This window comes from Euleptes europaea, chromosome 10 (genome assembly GCF_029931775.1).
Source record: "Euleptes europaea isolate rEulEur1 chromosome 10, rEulEur1.hap1, whole genome shotgun sequence".
NCBI classification, from domain to species: domain Eukaryota; kingdom Metazoa; phylum Chordata; class Lepidosauria; order Squamata; family Sphaerodactylidae; genus Euleptes; species Euleptes europaea.
In genome coordinates this window covers 74,488,113-74,497,272 of record NC_079321.1, presented here as the reverse complement: position 1 = coordinate 74,497,272, position 9,160 = coordinate 74,488,113, and the positions used below count along the sequence as shown (strand labels likewise).

The following is a 9,160-nucleotide window of genomic DNA, read 5'->3' as shown; positions in this document are numbered from 1 at the left end:
GTAGGACCGGGCCCCACTTCTGCCAGTGAGCTGAAACTGGCTGTCTCAGAATGCAGCACTGGGAAGATGCCGACATTCTGCCCCAGGAGGGTTGCCCCCTGTCAGGCCCTGGTTGTTGAATGCCCTGGGATAAACCCAAATAAACAGTGGCACCATCCTGCTCATCTCCTTCATCTGCTGCAAGCAAACCAGTCAGTGTCTGAGCCATTCCTTGACAGGGAGGAAGTCCTGGTCATCTTCATGGTGCGAGCCACAATCAGCCGGTGCTCTCCAAAAAGAGGGGGCTGAAACCCAGCACCCTCCATCCCACAGCTGCAAGAACAAACAACTGGTTAGTGGTCAAACCAAACTTCCACAGGTAGAGAGCCAATAAGCGGTGTCACTCTCAGTCATCACCCAGCCCTGAAAGGACCCTCAAGCCCGCTCATCTATCCTTCACCTGTAACAAGACAAACAAGTTGATCTCCGAGGAATTCCTTGACTGGACAGAAGTCCAGGTCCTCCTCATGTGGAAAGCCAACTGGCAGTGTCATGTCCTCCTCGTGTGGAAAGCCAACTGGCAGTGTCATGTCCACCGGCGCCCCACCAAAGGGCCCCACCAAAAGCCAGTGCACTCCTTCCAACTGCTACAAGAACAAACAACATGTTAATGCCCCCCAAAAGTCCTGATGGGAAGGAATCCCGTTCCTCTCCTGGCCTGATGGTCCCACTGCGGCCCTTTCCTGGGCACTGGCCTGCCTGGATAAAAAATCCCTATGAGACTCCAGAACAAGAAAGGCTCCCGGTTCCAGGCACCAAGCTTGTTGCTATTCCATGGTATGTTTCCCCTGGAAATGCTTGTTGAGGCTTCACGCACCCCACTAGAGCCCGTTCTTACCTATTGGAAGGGCTATCCCAAGACTCCTCTATCCTCAACTGCTCACTGGAAGCGCTGACCTGCCAATTACATTGACTAGCCTATCAAGCCTATTCCCCTCGTGGAGAAGGGTGTGTGTGTAGGTGCTAATACTGCCATTGATAACGCCCACTGTGAACTGACAGTTGTCAGGGCTTAACCAAATCACCAGGCCTGGCGTTCTTGTGTCCCAGCCCGATACAGAGTGCCGGGTAGGCAATGCACCTCCCTCCCTCAACCGCATCCGGGAGAAAAAGGAATATGAGGGCATGCAAAATCTGTGGCCCAGCGCTATCAAAAACTCCACTCTAGGATGCTAGCACAAGTCTCCCATGTCTGGCACAGTATCTGGGACAACTGACAATAGGTGTTGCCTAACTTCGCCTGGCGAGAACACCTCAGCATAGCTGTCTCTCTCTAGAACCAGAGTAAGCCGCTGAATCCATGCAAAGGGGACTGGATGAAGTATATGGGATGATTGGCGATGGGCGACCTTCAAGCATGGTGCACCCCCATGGTAGGGAGCCAACTCTCCCCCCCAAAAAAATAAGTTAGAGCAGTGCCTCCAGCAACACCAAGGTGATACTGCAGCTCGCCGCCCATGGCTTATAACCAAGGAAATAGTTTGCCTTGACTCTAGTGATGAGCCCAAAAGCCCCCCATCACACAGAAATGCCCACTATAACCTAAGCAATTTGTCTAACCTGCATGTCCATGCCCCAGTGCCCGGTCCCATGTCGGGGACCACTGGCCATGGTGATTTCCACGCTTAGCCAGGTAAGTAAGCTCCAGGCTAGCAACACCCATTCCCTGTAGGCCTCATCTCATAATAGAGTGCCCCTCCAATACCAGGGCAATGAAGGCTAGTTCAAGAACGGGTGAGGTTGTACCCCCCCTGAAGGTAACAATCCGGGATGCAAAGGTTGGGGACCCGCGTGAACACATGAAGCTGCCTTATACTGAATCAGATCAGACCCTTGGTCCATCAAAGTCAGTACTGTCTGCTCAGAGCAGCAGCAGCTCTCCAGGGTCTCGGGCAGAGGTCTTTCACATCACCTACTTGCCTAATCCACCAGGGCTCCTCTGGCCCCCTTTAATGGCGGCGCTGCCTGACATGAGCAACGGCACCAGTTCCGGCCCACCGGAGGAAACTGTTCCCCCTCCAGCCACCCGGGCCCCAATCGGCCCCTTGTAGGATCAGGGGCGGGGCGAAGCAGTAAGGGCGGAAGCACAGGACGCCTCCGGTTCGGTGCTTCCTGCATCTCCCTCGCTCGCCTCTGTTATGGACGGATCGTAGATCCGTCGAACAAAGGCAGCTAGTAGCAAGCGGTTTTATTTCAAGTACATGACTGCAGCTCATGGAGAGAAAGCACAAGGGGCTGTCTCTGAAGTCTGTGAGGCAGCACAGCTCAATTTATAGTCCCGATGCAGCAGGTGCCCTCTCTCCCTCTTTGGCCAATGAAAGGCCACGCGAAGGGGCTCCATTCTACCTTATTCAGTTTTTCTGCCTGGACACAGGATGGCTCCATGTCACTTACATGTAAACTTCACAACTTAAAATGGCATTGTCTCATTAAACTTATCTAACATGCTGGCATTTTTACAGCCAATACACATACCTCTTGTGTAATTTCAAAATGTCATTTCTTCCATATCACCTCCATTTCACAGCCGTGGGGGGAAAGGGCCCCCCTGCAGGCTCCTGGCCGCCCACCCGCCCAATGGCGCTGCTGCACCCTGCCACCTGCACAGCAGGCTCGGGCCCCGCTCCCAGCCCAGGCCACCAAATCGGGCCTTCCGTTGAGGCGGGGCCTGCTATTGCTGCAGATTAACGAATGTAATTTTGATTGATTTGGAGTTTTTAAAATTTTATTTGCATGCCTGTTCTCTGCATTTCAAAAAGCATTCAGGGTTATGCAATTGTGTTTTTTTTAAATCGACATCAATTGAAAACACGACAGTACAGCAAAACAACAATTAAAATCCACAATACATAGCAAAACATTAAAAACCAAGCTAAATAACAGAGCACAGATTAGCCATTGCAATTTTGGAGAATAGAAGGTTTCTTGCAATGAAATGTAGCCGCTTTCCTAGGGTAGAGCTTTGGCTCAGTAGCAGAGGAAGAACTTTGCATGCAGAAGATCCTAAAAACTCAGTCCTTTGTATCTCCATGTCATGAATCAGGGGCTGGTGAGAGCCTTTTTCTGCTGGAGACATTGAAGAGGTACTGCTAGTCAAGGTAGACAATATAAACTACATGGACTATTGGTCTCTCTTTATATGAACATTCTTAATATATTTGGAAAGGATATTCTACAAACATAGTATCGCTACTGAAAAGGCATTCTCTGTGGTTGTTCAGTTAACCTTTATCTATCATGCAATTCTGCCAGTTTGCACATATTGTGGAAATGAATAACAGATTATAAGGAATGCACTGGACTTTTAAAGCATCCCGTCTTTCCAAGAAGGGGATGTGGCTTGTTGTAAATTCAATGTTGTGCAATAGTTGTGCTAGATGTCAGCGACATCAGGGACCTATCTACATAACAAAGTCTACTTACTTGTAGGTAACAAGTTGCTTTTGCTTTCAGCTTCTTCCTGATCCAAATTACAGACTGTTTTTGACCATGTGCCAGATATACACAAAGCAAGCAGATGGCTTTTATTTACCATGCAGGTCTGACCCACCTCCTTCCTTGAGCTTCGAGCTGAAAGAATAACAGACACATGTCTCCGATAGTAAGCCTGTCATTAGAGAACATGATATTAGCGCATTGCCATTTATTTCCTCTTTTAAGCTTAATTGAATGCTACAAAAACAACAAATGTAGTTAACTATTAACTTAATAATATGTGCAGGTATTGAAAACACAAGCGTGCATACATTTAAAAAGAGAAGATGTACAAAATCAGTGTTCTGTTTTGCCTTAATGTACATCCTCTTAAAGGACAAAGAAGGGAATAAAGGATTTAGTTTTGAAAGTGTAAATTTGGTGTAAGTTTGAACAGTTTGACATGAATTAAAACTACATATAATTTCTCTGCCAATAAAGAAGACAGGTCCATACACAGTGCAGTCCTAAAGGGGGGTGGGTGGGTGTTAATGTGCTCAGAGAGCCAACTGTCCCATACACTGGAATCTCTGAGATACGCCAGCGTAAGGGTCAGCTACACTGTTGCAGGGCCCCAGTTCCACTGTGCTGCTCTCAGGCACCTGCACAGCTCCATGATAGATGTTTGCCGGCACAATACAGGTGCAGAGCTCTGTGCTGGCATAGTCATGGGTGGTTTGGGGGGCACGGCCAGAGTCAATAAACTCCCTGAGCCTTTTCAACCCAGGAATATCCCCTGAGAGAGGCACAAGGTTATGCCTAAAAAAACACCATAGCCCATAGATGCCCCAATAAAGTGAAAAACCAAGTGCCCCCCCCAGTGCCACGGCCACACTCACAAGGTCCAAACCAGCTCATGATGCCAACCAATCACCCTCTCCCCTGTGGTGGCCAAGCCTCCACCCCAGCATCCAGTCATGGCCCCCCCAATCCTACAAAAACTCTGGCCAGGATGCTCCACAACTCAGTAGGTTGGGTGTGTGTGTAGAGACAAAGACCCTGTCTCTGTCTCTACATTTCATGCAACGTAATGGCATGAAAGGAGGGGGGGATGACTGAATTCTGACTAACGTGTTCTTAAGGATGAGCTGACTGCAAACAAGTGACCATTAGCTACCAATCATTGGGCTGTCTTCTAGGAACCTTTTAGGCAATGTGAGCCTTTCAACCCCTCCCAACTAGCAATTCCAGAAGGAATACTTCACCTCTCCCATCTCCTTGTCCTCAGAGGCAAGGAGTCAGCTAATTAACTGGGCTTGGAAAATGTCCTTGAGGAGAGGTTCACAGATAAGGTACCTGCAAGTGAAAATAGCTATGCTCTGATGGAAAATTACAGGCAAAGATGGACGCTGTCTTGACCGCATGGCATGGAATGCTGTCCAACAGTTCTCTGCTGTGTTGACTTAGAGGAAGCAGCAAGGCACCTTGGTGGTGGGAAAAACACAGAGAAGACACTAGTAATGAGTCAGCCTGCTGAGACCTCCTCAGACGAAGAGGAAATAGAGACAGAAGGCAGTGTGAGGAGGAGCGGCCACAGGCAGAAGTCAGTGTGAGAAGAGAGGAGCAGCCACAGGCAGAGGAGGCCTCACTGTGACTTCAGCATTCCAGCTCAGGGGGAATCTAATCAGAGCCTTCACCTGTGCTCCAGTGGCTTTGGTGAGCCCTTTGGTGACACTGACTGCAGCTGGGCTGTCACCAAAGGGCTCACCAAAGCCACTGGGGCACAGGTGAAGGCTCTGATTAGAAATACAAGATGGATTATGGAGTGCCCGACTACAAGCCCAGCATAGATCACTAACTGACAGCAGTAATGAGACTGATGCACTCCACCTGGCTTGGAATGCCTTAACAGCTAATGAGCAACAGGTGGCTTTGCTATCCCAATAAGATAAGGGCCTATTTAAGCAGTCAGTGAGACAAGCCTGTTGTGGGAGTGCCTTGTTGCATCCACTCTGTGCATCAGCTGGATTCTGGACTGCTGTTAACCTGACCTCAGAATGAAATCTGATTCTGGACTTGGATTGCCCCCTCTTGTACTGACGCAGTGCTCAACCTTGCATCTGCCTGCTTCAGGACAGCATTAAGCACTACTGGATGAGCACTTTGTATGAACACCCAACAGGGAGAGCAAAGTCTGTGGCTGATCTCTCCCAGTTCTGAACCCTAATGCATACCCCATCTCTTCAGTCAAGACCCAATGGGATGGCTGAACACTGACAGGTAAGCAGGGGAATTTCCCCAAACCTCCTTCCCCCACTTCCCCTGTGGCCGTGAGCCACTCTGACAATGCCACCTCCTGCACACAAAGGGGTGTGGAGCATGGGGACTGGACTGGAACAGCTGCTGGGTTCCCCCTTGGACAGGGCACAAGGATGGGATTGGAGCTCAACCATGTCAAGTGGAGTGGGTAACTACACACTCCCTGGACTCATTCCCTTGCAGAAGCAGACTCCTGTGGAGCAAATACCAAGGAGGACCCTCCATGTGCTCTTGGTGTGGGCATGAGCTCCAGACAGGTGAGGATGCTTTGGATGTGGTGAGCCTGTTGCTGGGGCGGGATAGGCTGCAGCACTTGCAGCAGAGTCCCGCCCCATGGGGTGCCAAGTGGACTCTTTGGCAACCACTGAGGGACCTGTCAGTGCCCACTAAAGAGCTCTTGGCCCTTTGTTGCAGAGGCATGTGTGTGTTTCTGTTCTGCAGGTGGAGATCCAACAGGGAGCGCTCAGGCTCCAACTGATGACCCCCCCCCCGTGCCACATTGAGCTCTGGCCGCAGAACAAGCCTGCCCTTGGAAGGTGCCAATTGTATATAGCTGAATGCCCCTCTTGGTCCTCTGCCCCATTTGAAAGCCACCCTGGGAGAGTTACACCCATTTCCCCAGAGGTAACACTGAGGTGGAGTTTGGTTCTCTCAGCTCCATTGCCCCTACAGCCCTCCAATAAAATGTCTTTATTGGCCACAACTGTGTCCTTGTGTCTGATCTCTGGGGGTCGTTGGAGGGTAGATGGGGAAGCGTATTTGCACAGCAGATGTGGTCGCCTGCTCGCAGAGCGGATAGAGCCCTTCCTGCTAATGGTGATGACACCTCAGTATGGACAGGCCAAAGGGTGTTCTGCCTTCTGCCTCTAAACCGTAGGACCTCAGATGAAAGTGCAAACAATGAATGGAGGCCATGCAGGGAGCAGAGTGTAGAGAAATAGCTGAGTTCTTGGGGCCAGGGCCACAGCACAGAGGGATGGAGCAGCAACGAGTCAAGTTTGGCCGACATTTCCAATTGATGGGGGGCACACTGGGAATGAGCTCTATGGGTTCACAGAGCTTGGTTGGACCTTGAAGACCCTGTTCAGTTCATGTGGGGGTGCAGCAGATGGAATAGGGCTCTAAATATGCCTCACTGCCAGCTTTTGCATTGGAAGGCTGTCTTTCAGCACTGGGAAACAATGCTGGTCAATTTTTGCAGCGGGTGGGGGGGAGGTCTAGCATTATGGAGGCCTGGAAGGGCCAAGTGGATCCAAGCAACCTCAGCTTCATTTGGTTATGCTAATGAAGGGACAGAGTGAGAGAATGCCACAAAATTTAGCTTCTTAAGGGGGCCATTGCAAAAAGAATCAGTGCTGTTGCCATTGTGCGTGTCAGGCTTTTGGCTGGCTGTGTGGAATTAAATGACAACCATAACAATAAACACAGTTACTGAAGGTGGTGTACCAGGTTCCAGCTGCCTCTATTTCATCCCAGAACTCAGGGCCCTCATAGCTAGGAGCATCAACACTTTTTGAGGGGGGTGCATGGAACCTCACCGTGGAGAGAGAGACCATCCATCCATACAGAAGTGCGGGTCCATCCTCTTCCCCAGCTACTGACCCAGCAGCCATCCTTTGCTCTTTGGCCATGGGGCCAACAGGTGGTAGAAGTCAGATGCTGCAACAATCTGTGCATCATGGACGCTGCCCAGGAATTTGGCTACAAGGTCCATGAAGATGCCCTGCTGATCACAGGATGCCTGAACATTCAGAATGTAAAAGTAATGGTGGTTTTGATACACATGTGGTTTTTCCCAGGAGGCTATGGGGGCAATGTGAGAGCATTCCACAGCACTCTGTTACCATCATCAATGAACCTCAACTATCATCTCTAAAGATTCTGCCATATTGGTTTTATTTGGTTAACAAAATTAACTAAAACCCAAACATTTTATTAGATATTTTCATTTAATTACTTTTCTTTCTGTCATATATGATGCCCTGTGGTCCATGCCATTCTAAACACTTCCTTCAACCATTAACTTAATGGAAGCACACTCAATACTGGATAAAACTATCACATGGTGATAAAACTGTATACTGGATAAACTGTATACTGGATAAACTGTATACTGGATAAAACTATCACATGGGGGGATCTGTTTTAATGTGCTAACAATTGCATAAAGTTAGAATAATTTCCTGGGCATAAAACCACGGTTTTTAAACTTCTTGAAGTGGGATCTGCTTTTAAAATTAAACTTCAAGATCCACCTAAACCGAGTGTATTTTCTGCTGGGACAACAAAAATCCATAGAATTTGCCCCCTCCCCAGCATAAAATCCAGGCATCTCATACCGATTAACTCTGAACAAGTTTATATTCTTTTTTCATTTTCAGTATGTTTAAATATATAGTATGCCTGAGCAACAGGTTGTATTCTGTGGCCATTTCCCCCATTTTGCAGACACAATCCAAATTTGCCACCAAGACTCCAAAGATCTTCTCTCCCCAGCTCACCCTAACCCTTCTTTGCCTTCCAGGGTTCACAGCCTACATGCAAGAGAGTTATGACCCACCATGGATTCTTGATCCACATTTTGAGAGCCACTCATGTAAAGGAATCCATGTTGATTTCTTGTAAGCAGCTTTAGAGGCAGCCTACTGAGTCATGCTGAGTGAGTTTATGGCAGTCATACAGATAGCCCTTTTGCAACAAAGAGGGTGAAATCCCAGCAGAAAAAAAGTGTCCTGTGACAAGTGAAGTGATGGTGTAAATCATCTCTAAATGGGAGCCTTTTCTGTCTCCTTTTCATTGGGAAAGAATCTGCCAAGACAAGTCAGCTGTAGCATATGTTTGAGCTTTATTCCTGTGCCAGAACAACTCCCAGCAATTACTGTGAAAACGTTTATTCCCAATTCAAACCAGATATTTTGAGCAAAAAACAAAAAGAAATGTCATGTGGGCATCTATTTGAATGGATAGCAGGGATGAGGAAAAATGGATCCGGACACATAGCTTGGCAAGGGTTCTTCCCAACTATTTGTGCTTTGAATAAAAACAACAACAACTTTCAAATGGCTACTGAAGCTTGTTCTGTGACACACTCCAGAACAGCAGTTTATAGTGGCCCACTTTCTTGGCTTCTATTATTAAAATTTCACCAATCCCAATGCTCCCAAAGTGTGGTTAACATTAAAACCTATTCTGGGACTGCCCAAGGATTTTTGGTAGCCTAAGTGAATGTCTCTATTGGCTCCCCCCGCACCATAGGGAAACTGCCACCCAAGGTACCACCTGGCCTCCTCATCCAGCACCGCAAGGAAGCTGCCACCGCTTCCCTCCTTCTTGCAGGGAAGCCACTGCGGCACTCCTCCTCTCCCCCATACTGTGGGGAAGCTGTCTC

At 48.6% G+C, this 9,160-nt stretch overlaps 1 protein-coding gene across 1 annotated transcript in view; it reads left to right on the top strand.

Moving 5' to 3' along the window:
* Positions 1 to 1,252: 1,252 nt before the first annotated feature.
* HDDC2 (HD domain containing 2) overlaps positions 1,253 to 9,160 on the top strand; it is a 120,716-nt gene continuing 112,808 nt past the window's right edge. Inside the window, exon 1 of the mRNA XM_056856506.1 lies at positions 1,253 to 1,262. The gene's annotated coding sequence lies outside the window, so the exon portion shown is untranslated. The remainder of the gene's footprint in view (positions 1,263 to 9,160) is intronic.